This window comes from Octodon degus, unplaced genomic scaffold (assembly GCF_000260255.1).
Source record: "Octodon degus isolate 3935 unplaced genomic scaffold, OctDeg1.0 scaffold00097, whole genome shotgun sequence".
Classification (NCBI taxonomy): domain Eukaryota; kingdom Metazoa; phylum Chordata; class Mammalia; order Rodentia; family Octodontidae; genus Octodon; species Octodon degus.
The window spans coordinates 11265243-11277459 of NW_004524673.1; the positions used below are offsets into that span (position 1 = coordinate 11265243).

Sequence of the window (12217 nt, forward strand, 5' to 3'; positions counted from 1 at the left end):
AAAAAAAAAAAAAAAAGTAAATGAATAAAACAGATACTACTCAAAAGAAGAAGTGCAAGTGGCCAATAAGCACATGAAAGAAAATGTCTATCACCTTCAGTCATAGTGGAATGAAAGTCAAGACAACTCTGGGGCTCTCTCTTACTTGCATTAGAATGGCTTCTGCAAAAATGGAAAACAACAAGTGCTGGCGAGGATGTGAGAGGAAAGAAACACTTCGACACTGTTGATGGGAATGTAAACTAGTGAATGCTGTGGATTTAAGTATGGAGACTTCTTAAATAGCTAGAAATAGAAATTGCATTTGAATTAGTTGTACACCTCCTGGACACATTACCAAACTGTTAAAGACACTATTCTATATTGGTACATATACACCCATATTGACAGCAGTTTGATTCACATAAGTTAAACTATGAAAATAGCCTATATGCTGATCAACAGATGAATGAATAAAAAATCAGTATATATAACAATGCTTAATTGAAGTCATTTGTAAAAAAAAAAAAAGTGTATGGATTCTCAGACCATAATATTAACTGAAATAAATCAGAATACAAAGTTAAATATTCCAAAGTTTCTCTAATATGAGAAACCCCAATTATAAAGAGTAAAATAAAGTCTTTTTTTTTTTTAGTAAGGGAGATGACAAATGGAAGGGAGAGGGAATAAGTTGAGAAGGGGGAGAAAGGAGTCAGAAATCCTTAAGATAGATATAGATCCTCCAAAACCAATGTAAATTTTATGTACTGAAGTTATATACCAATAAAAAAATAGCAGAAATTTTGTCAACATACTGAGATATTAATATTGAAATGGCCCTTAATTTAATATTAATTATATTTTTCTTGTGCCTCCCACTTACCTCAAGGAAGCTCGGTTCTTAATTTCTTACCTCCAAGAATGGGCAATATATAGATTTCTTAAAAGTCTAGTCCTCAGAAAAGTCTTTAAGGTTTTTATTGCAGAGAGGGAGGGTGTCTCAAAAGTTCTGTGAAAAGAGAAGATATGCTTCAGGAGCTTCAGAAGAACCCAAGTCTGAGGTTACAAGTGGGGGTAGGAGTCCGTGAGTTCTGAGAGTAGTCTGGGCTTGTGTTCTGCCTCTACACTTATTCCCCACCTTGAGACCTAAACTTCCACTTGTGTGGCTTTGAAGGACCTTATTAGGAAGGATCCCTGTATTCTTGTATAAGTGTTGTTGTTTGGGTGTTGTGGTTGACTAACTACTGCCTTACTCAGGCAGGACATTCCATGTTTGGACACATCTCCCACACTCCTTTGCGTTTGACACTTTGGGTGAATATTATAAAAATAATCCTATAATTAGAGGTTTCATTTATCCCAGCTATTTTCCCTGTGAGAGTATTTTCCCAAAAGAAATGAAAACTTCATACCACAGCAATATATGTGTACCTATGTTTATAACAGCACAATTTGTGATAGCTAAATCTTGGAAACAACTCAAACATCCACCAACCATTTTTATCCATAAAAAATGTGGTATTTTTTAAATAATAGAGTACTACTCAGCTATAAAGAATGATAAACTTGAGGCTTTTATAAGCAAATGGATGCAACTAGAGACCATACTCATAAATGAAATAAACCAAACTTGCATGTGTAAACGTCATATTGTCTCCCTAGTGAAAAATCTGAAAGATCTAAAAGGTACAATTGCCAGGGAAAGAAACTGCTCAAAATGAAAAAAAAAAAAAAAAAGAAAGAAAGAAAGACTGAGATGGGGAGAAAAGAAAAGAAGGAAGGAAAATATGAGTATGAAAATATGAGTACATTTTTTCAAAATAAAAAAAAACTGAGATGGGGAGAAAAGAAAAGAAGGAAGGAAAATATAAGTATGATATACAAAAAAATAGTTTTACTGCTGGTTTCTATTATTTCATTGAGTGAAATGGTGCTTATATTGTTTAATCAATTTTGCTTGCCTGCATCTGGTAAACTGAGCAACTACTTTGAAGATAACAATATGCTATATGACAACCATTGTTAATTTCCTATTATCTTGTTTTGAAATCCTGAACCATTTCATTGTTTTTACTCCCTGAAAAAAAGGCCAGTGAGATAGCTCAATGGTCTAAAGTGCCTACTTAGACAAGGCAGGCACAGGGGGCCATGGTTCAATGCTTGGCACCAGCCCCAACCTCAATGTAGGCTGAGCCAGCCAAAAGTAAATAAATAAATAAATAATAAAATAAAAACTACCCCTATATAATATACATCCTGTTTAAATCTTTTTTCCTTGCACACCATGACTACAACAGGTGCATCCATCAGAATTAATTGGTTGGAAACCTAATCTTCGGTCACATATTAATGATACTTGAAGGTGCAGCCCTGGAGAGGTGATTAGAATTAGATGAGTTCAGGAGGGTGGTACCCTCCCCCCAAACGACATTAGCAACCTTCTGAAAGAAGACGTTTGACACATCGTGCTCAATCTGTCTCACTCTGTGAAGCCCTCTACCATGATAAGATGCAGTCAAAAGTTTCTCACCAGAATCTAAAACCAAACTCTTAGACTTCGAGTCTCCAGATCTGTGAGCTAAATAAAAGCTATTTTTATTTTAATTAATTACCTGGTTTGGGGGATTTTGTTATGGCAACAGAAAACAATAAGGCAGCATGCCAAAGATGGAAGTGTGTTCTGAAATAGGCTCAGCCACAAAATTCAAGCAAATGAACAAGAAAATGGGACAGTCTCCTCGGTGATAAACATCCATAACATTCCTCCCTTAAGATGCGGCCTGCCCTAAACCCCAGAACAAGGGGTGGGGAAATGGAACTCCAAGAAAGAAACCTAAAACAAAACTAAGATATTTATTTATTTATTTATTTATTTATTTGGTACAGGATCTAGCTATGCAGCCCAGACTCATAGTGATCCTCCTGTCTCAGACTTCTCAGCACTGGATTTACGGTCATGCTTCACCAAACCTAGCTTCAAAACTAAGATGTTAAAGTATTAGTCCGAATTCCTGTTGCTGGACACAATACCTGACATTTAGATGAAGGAAATTTAGAAAAGGAAAGGATTAATTTGGCTCATGATTTCAGGGATTCATTCCAGTGTCAGATAGCTTTAAGGCCACAGCAGCATGGTGGAATAACATGACAAAGAGCTACAGAGCGGAAATGCTCGGTTCACGGCAACGAGGAAGTAAAGCAGAGGGACAGTGTCAGAAGAGAAGGGGAGAAAGTAGCTATAGTAACCAAGGTTCCTCTTCTGTGACCCACCCAAATAGAGAACTGTGCCGCACCAATCTCCAAGTGGCTCCCAAGCCAATCAAGTTAACACAATGAACCTAAATCCCCACAGTTAAAAAACATTTTAACAGGTATTATCATTTTGCAACTCAATTTATGAATGAAGTTTTTTTTCCTATTTGCCAGAAATAGCCATTATTTGATTAATTCTGTACAAATGAATATACCATTAAAACATCTTCAGCCAAAAGATCCTAAAATCTGGAGTAAACTGGACTCCAAGTTTAAAACTCATTTACTAAAAGTATGCATAAACTTGGCATGAGTCAGTAAAAGACTGCCTTATGTCTCTGTTCTATCTCCAAGCACTAATTTCTATTTTAAAACCATTATTTTTGATTGATGGATGCATTGTTTGAAGTGATGAATGATTAGGAAATACAATATTTTTGATGCGTACAGAACATAAATTGAAAAATATTCCATATTAGTTGAGGTCAACATGGCTAAAACGTTAATACATATTGTGTATTGTGCTATATTGACAGTGTCTAACAAAGAATGTGTTTCCAGAAGTTTTCACTGTAAAAAAGTAATTATAACTACTCAAATACAATGTTTTGATTATGAAACAGTAAAATAAAGGTTTGCTATCTATATGATATGCAAATATTTACACTAATAAATATTACATTTTTGTAGATTCTTGAAAACATTTATTACATGCCATAATAAATACCAGCTAAGTGGACTGAACATCCATTCAAAAAAGTGATTAAAAAAGAGGTGCACTTAGAAGATAGTTAACACATAAGAATTTATTTTTATATTATCATTTTCCTTTATTAAGGTATTCCCTATTACCAAATAGCTAGATACTGAAGGCAGAATATTGTTAACATATTTTTACTACAATAGACAATGTTAGTACAGTTTGTCACTAAACATTGCAGTAAATAATAATTGCATTCATCTTGGGAAATAGGTACATATGTTTTCTCATTTGATCATTTTCATTTTTACTGTCCCTCCCATGCTCTCTTCTCTTGCCCTTCTGCCTCAGTTCCCCTTCCCATCCACACAGAATGTAACTGCCTGTTTCCTACCATTCTCTCTCTCTCTCTCTCTCTCTCTCTCTCTCTCTCTCTCTCAATGTATTTAGTACTGGGTAAACAGGATCTCAACAGAATCTCACTATACAGATCAGACTCAGTGATTCTCCCATTTTCAGCCTCCCAAGCTCTAGGATTACCAGCACACACTACCACGCCCAGTCTCAGTTGCCTTCTCAGTGTGCCCTGGGGGCAGGGCTGGCATGTCATGCCAGGGATCAAACCTCAGTCCCTGTGTCTGCCTAAGCAAGTGCTTTAATCCATTGAGCTATCTGGCTGGCCCTTTTATCTTTCTCTTTAAATTATTAATATTTTGGGGTTTTGTATTAAAGGAACCATGTTATAAATAACCTCTGTGTCTGATTTATTTCACCTTACATCTTGGTCTCAAGATCCATCCATATTCTGACAATGATTCAACTGTTTCCTTTATGACTGAGTAGTACTCCAGGGCATATGGCCTACATTCATAATTTAGCTATCATAAATTATTCTATAAATGTGGATATGCATGTATCAGTGTAATACAACTTTAATTCTTTTGAGAAAACACCCAGAAGAAATACAGTTGGGTCAAATGGACTTTCTATCTTTAGGCTTTGAGAAATCTTCATACTGATTTCCATAGGGGTTGTAGCAATTTACATTCCCATCAACAATACAGATGGCCTCCTTTTTCTCACAGCATCATCAGCATCTGTTGTTTTGAGTCCTTGATAATGGCCATTCTTTCCTGAACAAGATGAAATTTGTGTTGTTTTTATTTGCATTTCTCTATTTCCCAAAATGATAAAAATTTTCTCTTATACTTATTGATTATCCTTCTGAAGAGTGTTTTTTAATATCAATATCTCAATTTTAAATGAGTCTTTTATTGGTGGGTTATAATATTTTTGAGTTTTTTGTATATTCTTGATATCAGTCTTGTCAGAAGAGTACTTGGCAAAAATTTTCCCATCCTGTATATGATTTCTTTATTCTGTTGGCTATTTCCTTTGCTGTGCAGAAGCTTCATAATTATACATAATCCCACTTGTTAATTCTTTTTATTTCTTGTTCATTTGGAGTTCTGTTGAAAAAGTGTTGCACTATACCTATGTCTTCAAAAGTTTTATTAACTTTTCCTCCAGCAGATTTAATATTTTGAGGGTTTTATATCCAGGTCTTTGATCCGTACTTATTTGGTTTCTTCCTCATTCAAGAGCCATTCTATCCTGGTAATTATCTTAATGATGCTACTCAATTTCAGTGTTGTTGTTGTTGTTATTGTTTCACTTGCATTTCTACTCTCTTTTATATCTTCCCCAATTTTCAAAGTAGCAGACTCAATTTCTTATAATTGTCATATTGCTTTGCAAAAGCACAGCATATTTTGGCTTGGATTCTCCTCCTACCCTTAGCAAGAGTAAAATAAAGAAATTGCCTTGGCAGCACATAGCGGCCCTGCTGTTCCTCATATTTTCCCTTGCAAATAAGTCCCTTCCTAAGATACTTTGATGTTTCCTGTTAGGAACTGGCAGCAGAAAAATGATTAAGATTTGAGATAAACGGGACAGATCTCTACAAGAAATACAATATTTATTTTGTCTAAAAATTAATTCATTCAAGTATAGGTGTTTTAGGTTAAGAAACAGTAGTAGATCTTTGAGACTTCAAGGACAGTTAGGATAGTAACCTGTAGGTTAAAATTTAATTTTCCACTTAAATTGGATCAAAAAGTTTACTTTCTTATGTTTTTAATAATCTCATGGACATAATTTATATACTTATTTTAGTATGAATGCTGCAAATATAAATAATCACTTAAACAATTAAGTGAACTTGTGTATATGTGTATCTGTATACATGGAAATTTAGTCACTCACAGAAAAATCTCAGGGGAAAAAAGGAATAATAATTCAATCAATCATGTATAAATTAATAATGGTCCCTGATACTTTATTAAGTCCCACAATAGTCCCCCAAAACAACACAAGGAAGACAGCAAGTGAGAGCTAATATCAAATTAAGAGTTTTTTATTGTGATAATTCTAACACTAGAAAGTGAAAATCTACACAAAGACAATGAAAGAGAGCTGCTAGGAATAGACACAGTGATAGAAATAGATGATTGATAGATAGATAGATAGATAGATAGATAGATAGATAGATGATAGATAGATAGATGATAGATAGATGATAGATACATAGATAGATGATAGATAGATAGATAGATAGATAGATAGATAGATAGATAGATAGACAGACAGACAGATAGACAGATAGATAGATACCCTTCAAGTCCTTATTGTATAGTGGCCACAGACATGTCTGTTCAAGTGAATAAATCTTAAGCATTAGGAGAAATAGAACATTTGATACTCTATTTAAAATAAAAATAGCCCTAAATAAAGAATTCTCAAATCTTTGACATGTAAGACACAGAAAGTAAATTCCTGAAGAAAATTTTATTAGTTTGTTTTTATGTGTCACCTAACTCAGCAACAGTACACAGTTGAAGATACAATTATTACCACCAAGCAGTTGGATTTAAGTTGACATTATTTTCAATAAAGTGAGTAGGCAATTTGTGGTATGGCCTTAGAAGCAAAACTGAAGTTTATCTGAGAAAGAAAATACTCTGCCACAAAATTGAAATACAAACTTCTGTCTGAAGCTTTGGTCTGCCAACCTGCATTACAAAATTTGGACTTGCCAGGTCGTATGATTTTCTGAATAGCTCCCTTGACACTAATCTCTTAACATATATAGGAGATAAATATATTGGGCCTATCAGTTCTCTTTCCCTGGAGAAGCATGATAGCTACACTGTTTTATTATAGACAGCTGAGTTAGGTAGAAATATTATAGGTGTCAGAAAGGATTAGCCCTTGAGGGAATCCATGCAGAAATTGAGAACACATTACAACTATGGCTGGAGGCACATCTGCCGAAGGCCAGGCCTCAAGACAGAGACAGAATGATGAGGCCTACATGCCTCCCATGGGATAATCAATACTTTGAAGATTATGATATAATTGATAACACTTGATCCATTAAAGCCTAGATAGACATCAGCTACCTTATATTTTTTCCTTATCAGTTTTAGTAGGAATCCTGAAACTCTGTACCTTTTGGAGTTGATATCTTAAGCAAACAGCACTTCATAAGATTCGGCCTTTCTCTGGTCAGTGTCCTATCCTCTAAATTAATAGAAGTTCAAGTTTTTCAAATATAAAATAGACTTTTAAAACATGATTAAAATGTAGCATTTGTTTTTACATGTCAAATCTACTTTAGAAAATTAAAAGTAGCCTGTCATTAATTTAAAGGACATTTGAGTACACATAAACCATTAAATGTAGCATTTAACCTGAACAAAATGTAGAAAAAAACTCATATAAATATCATAATAGGAGAAGAAAGCACTTGATAAAATTCAACATTCCTACATGTTAAAAACTCAGAAGATTAGGGATCGAAGGAATGTACTGCAATACAATAAAGCCTATCTATAAAATCTCATCCATTATCAAAAAGTATGGGGAAAAGTTGAAAACTTCCCCAAATTCTAGAACAAGACAAGTTGTCACTCACAATTTGTATTCAGTATGGCACTTCAGGTTTTATCCGAAAAATTAAAGAAGAGAAAAAAGTACATCTAGGTTGTTAAGGAACAAGTGCATTATCGTTCTTTATAGACAACATGATCTTTCTTATATGAAGACAACTCTGAGGATTGCAATGAAAGACTCCTGGAACTGAAATGCAAATTCAGCAAAATTGCAGGACTCCAAATTTACATATAAAAATCAGCAGCATTTTTGTAACGGGGAGAGCATACACAAAGAAAAGAGATAAAAATTAAAATGTACATCCTTCAGGCCATAAAATAAAAAAGGACATTGTTGTCAAAATATCAACAAGTGAGTCCCCTTCTCGCCATTGCCACCAGGGTGGCCCTGCTTCTTGTGATGGGAGCTGGAACTCAATGGCCACCTCGTTGAGCGAAAAAGTGAAGACCAAGAAGTGCCCTCAGCATGCAACCTCCAACGTGTTCGCCATGTTCGACTAGTCGCAGTTGCAGGAGTTCAAGGAGGCCTTCGACATTGTCGACTAGATCAGAGATGGCTTCATTGACAAGGAGGACCTGCACGACATGTTGGCCACGCTGTGGAAGAACCCCACAGACGCCTACCTAGATGCCATGGTGAATGAGGCGCTGGGCCCTACCAACTTCACCATGTTCCTCACCATGTTTGTGGAGCAGCTCAATGGTATGGACCTCGAGGACGTCATCTGGAACGCCTTTGCCTGCTTCAACGAGGAGGCCACTGGCACCATCAAGGAGGACTACCTGCAGGAGCTGCCCACCGCCATGGGTGACCTCTTCACAGACAAGGAGGTGAACAAGCTGTACCAAGAGGCCCTCATCGACAAGAAGGGCAACTTCAACTATACGGAGTTCAAGAGCATCCCCAAGCACAGGGCCAAAGACAAGGACGACTGAGAGCCGCTCCCTGCCCCACCACCTCCCACTCCCCAGTGCCCGCCCCTGCACGCTCCCGGGGTCTTCCTTGCCTTTCCATGTATTTATTCCATAGCTGCTGCTGTGCAGCGCTTGTATAATCAGGCCGGGGGGCGGGGTGAGGCTGAAAATTGTACTGAAAAAGAGATTGCGAATAAAATCAACAAATGTGAAAGCCCAGGACACCATATTGACATTTCTGGTTTTGCCGGATTTTTACACTTTTACATAATAAAATACTATTTTGAAATTATATATACATACATATGTATATAAGTCAGGACATTCATGATTTACATATTGTATCTCCTCAAGATGAAAAAGGCAATAGTACAGAAACCAACAATGATAACTGCTAATGAGGGATCTTCCCATGAAATTTTTTAAAAAAACTGGAATTGCTCAGCTGTGCTGAGGGACATATTGATGTTGATATGCTAGACACTAATCTCTTTCTGCTCCAGTTTTTCCCTGAACCAAGCTTTAAAATGATTAACATTCTGTGTCATCCATAGCCCAGCTATCCAGAGGCAGTAGAGTGGTTGCCAAGAAACCAAAGAAAATATCCATAGATATCTTGTAAGAGAGGTTTATTAAGATTTACTTGAAGAAGATAGATTTAATTGATGCTCACTAAGTGGATAGAGACATGTATTTATTGTTCAATAGCACTGCTTGGGAAAATCCCACAAGAGGTGCTTCATCAACAAAAACAGCACTTTACAAAATACTCTACAACACTATTGCTCAGCAAATCCATGAGGTCTGCCTACTTTACAGTAGCCTTGTTCAGGGCATTCAGTAGTGATGAACTAGAAAAGCATTTGCCAGAAAATACTCATGAGTGTCCATTGTCAATGGGTTAGGTTATAATACTCCAAGGTGTTCTATTTCAAGTCCTATTATTGCAAGGGGCAGGGGTTTTATAGATTGAACCATACAGCAGTGTTATCATTAACTTGATTTATACTAAAGTATTCCTAGCATTTTAGAAGAAAATGTACTTGGCATGCAGCCAAGAAAGCAGTGTTTGCAGATCACAAAATTTAACTAGTAACCTTAAGATCAGTGGTCCCTGACATTTTTGGAACCTAGAACCATTTTCTTGGAAGACAACTTTCCAAAGACCCAGAAGAGGGGTAGTTTGGGATTGATTCAAAGAAGTCTGTAAACTAAATTCCCCACATGTGCAATTCACAGCAGAAGCTGAGCTTCTATGAGGACCTAATGCCACTACTATCTGACAGGAGGTAGAACTCAGGTAGTAATGACAGTTATGGAAAGTGTCGTTAATTCAGATAAAGCTTCACTAGCCTGTGGCCTCCTGCTGGGCTGTTGGGTGGCCAGTTTCTGAGGGACCACACAGATCAGTAGCAGTCTGTGACTGGGGGACTGAGACCCCTTACTTTAGACAATACTTACCTACAGTTTGATCCTCACACACTTACAATGTCCTTTTGTATTAGCAAGAGTAGTGGCAACACAAAAGGGGGCATTTTGGAAATGTGCCAAATATACATTTTTTTCAGGGAAGCTACACTTTCCTAAAACAATTATATTGTCATTTCTCTGCTCAGAGATAGGTTATTTGATGCTTCTTATCATAAAATGCTCAAACACACTCTAGTTCAGTTGGAAAGCACATGTCATTTTCCATTTCTCATACAAACCCTGCTTTCTCAGCACACATCACTGTGAGGATGTTCCAGTATAGTCAGGAAAATTTTTTGGTGAATCCCAACCAGAAACTATGCTCATTCTAGATGCTTGCACATAATCTCTTCTACTCCAACTGCAAAACAAAACACAAAATGAAAATTTCTCATCTGAAAGGATTTCCCTGGGGTTTTTTATAATATAGTATTTTTTTATTTTCAACTTCTGATTTTTTTTTAATTTCATAGAAAATGAAATAATTTTTAAAAGCATTAGGAAAGATACAGAATTTTACAAAACAAGATGATAGGAATTTATCAATGCTAGTTATATTGCATATTGTTATCTTCAAACTAGTTTTTAACAAACGAGTGTTGCTCAGCTAAAAAGAAAGATAAATGTCTTAGTTACACTTCTTTTCTTACTGGGACAAATACCCAAAGCTCAAAATGAAGGAAGAAAAGGTTTATTTAGCACACAGTTACTGGAAGTTTCATAGTTTAAACAGCCTGAATTACATAACAAAATCTCGAAGCCTTTTTTGCTCAGGAGACAGAGTTAGTGCCTCCATCTTCACAAAACATCTTGTCTCTGCCTGAGGTGGCCTCAATCACAGATACTGCCACCACACACTACAGGCTCTGGAGGAGATGCTGGTGTGCTACCATGTCCAGGATGACTGACTCCACACCTCCAAGTGAGACCACTGGCTGAGGGGAGGAGGGAAAGCTCAAGCTGCCAGTTTAATGGTTCATGCCTCTCTGGCCCCACCCCTCAAGCTCCACCCTGGTCCTCTGGCCCAACACCTTAAGCCATTTGGTGCTCCTTGAGCCATATCTTCCCTATGACTTGCATGAGGCTTTGTGGGCCACAACTAGATGCAAACCATAACGTTCTGCCCCTGGACCCCCAAAGTCTCATGCATATCACTTTGTGCAAAAGGCATTTTAGTCCATCTTTAAGAATTGCCAAAGTCCCAACATTTCAGCATTGCTGAAAAGTCCAAGTCCCAAGTCTCCTCCAAGATACAAGGCAAACTCTCAACTGTGACCCCATGTACAAACGAAAAGTTAAATACATCCAACATTCAAAGGCACAAGATAAACACTGGCATTCCAAAAGGTATACACAGGAGGATGCAAAACATTTGGGCCAAAACAAGTCCAAAATCCAGCAGGGCAAACATTAAGTCCTATAGTTCCACATGGAACATCTGAAGCAATCTGTGGCAAATTGTATGCTCCATGTGGCTCTGCCCCTATGGCACTTTTGGTGATAGCTCCCATGGCTTTTCTCTTAGGCTGGCTTTGCTCCCTCCTTGTAGTTTGCCTTAGATGATCCACATTCCTGGCTTTTCCACACTTCTGTAGTTTCCACAAAATAGGCTTCTCACTCAAACCTTTACACACTGCCCTTTCAAGGGTACACTGCCTGGACTCCCAGGCCTTCTTCTGAAATTGAGGCGCAAACCTTCTTCACCTCAAAACTCTTGCATTCTGCCTGTGCCTAAAACCAATGCCATGTGGATGATACCAATGTCTGCTGCCAGCTGGAGCAGTTGGCAGTCTTCCTTCACTCTTGACTGGAGGGGTCCGGTGCCTAGATTACTGAGCACTCTGGGCCTGATTCCAAGGAACAAATTCCCTGTGCCAGTGCTGTTCTGCAACCTGGTGTGTCCTCCACCTCCATTCTGGAACATGAGGCTCTGTGGATTTATCCT

The 12217-nt window shown here is 37.2% G+C and overlaps 1 pseudogene; it reads left to right on the forward strand.

Moving 5' to 3' along the window:
• Positions 1 to 8304: 8304 nt before the first annotated feature.
• Positions 8305 to 8823, forward strand: LOC101579071 (annotated as a pseudogene).
• The last annotated feature ends 3394 nt before the right edge of the window (positions 8824 to 12217 follow it).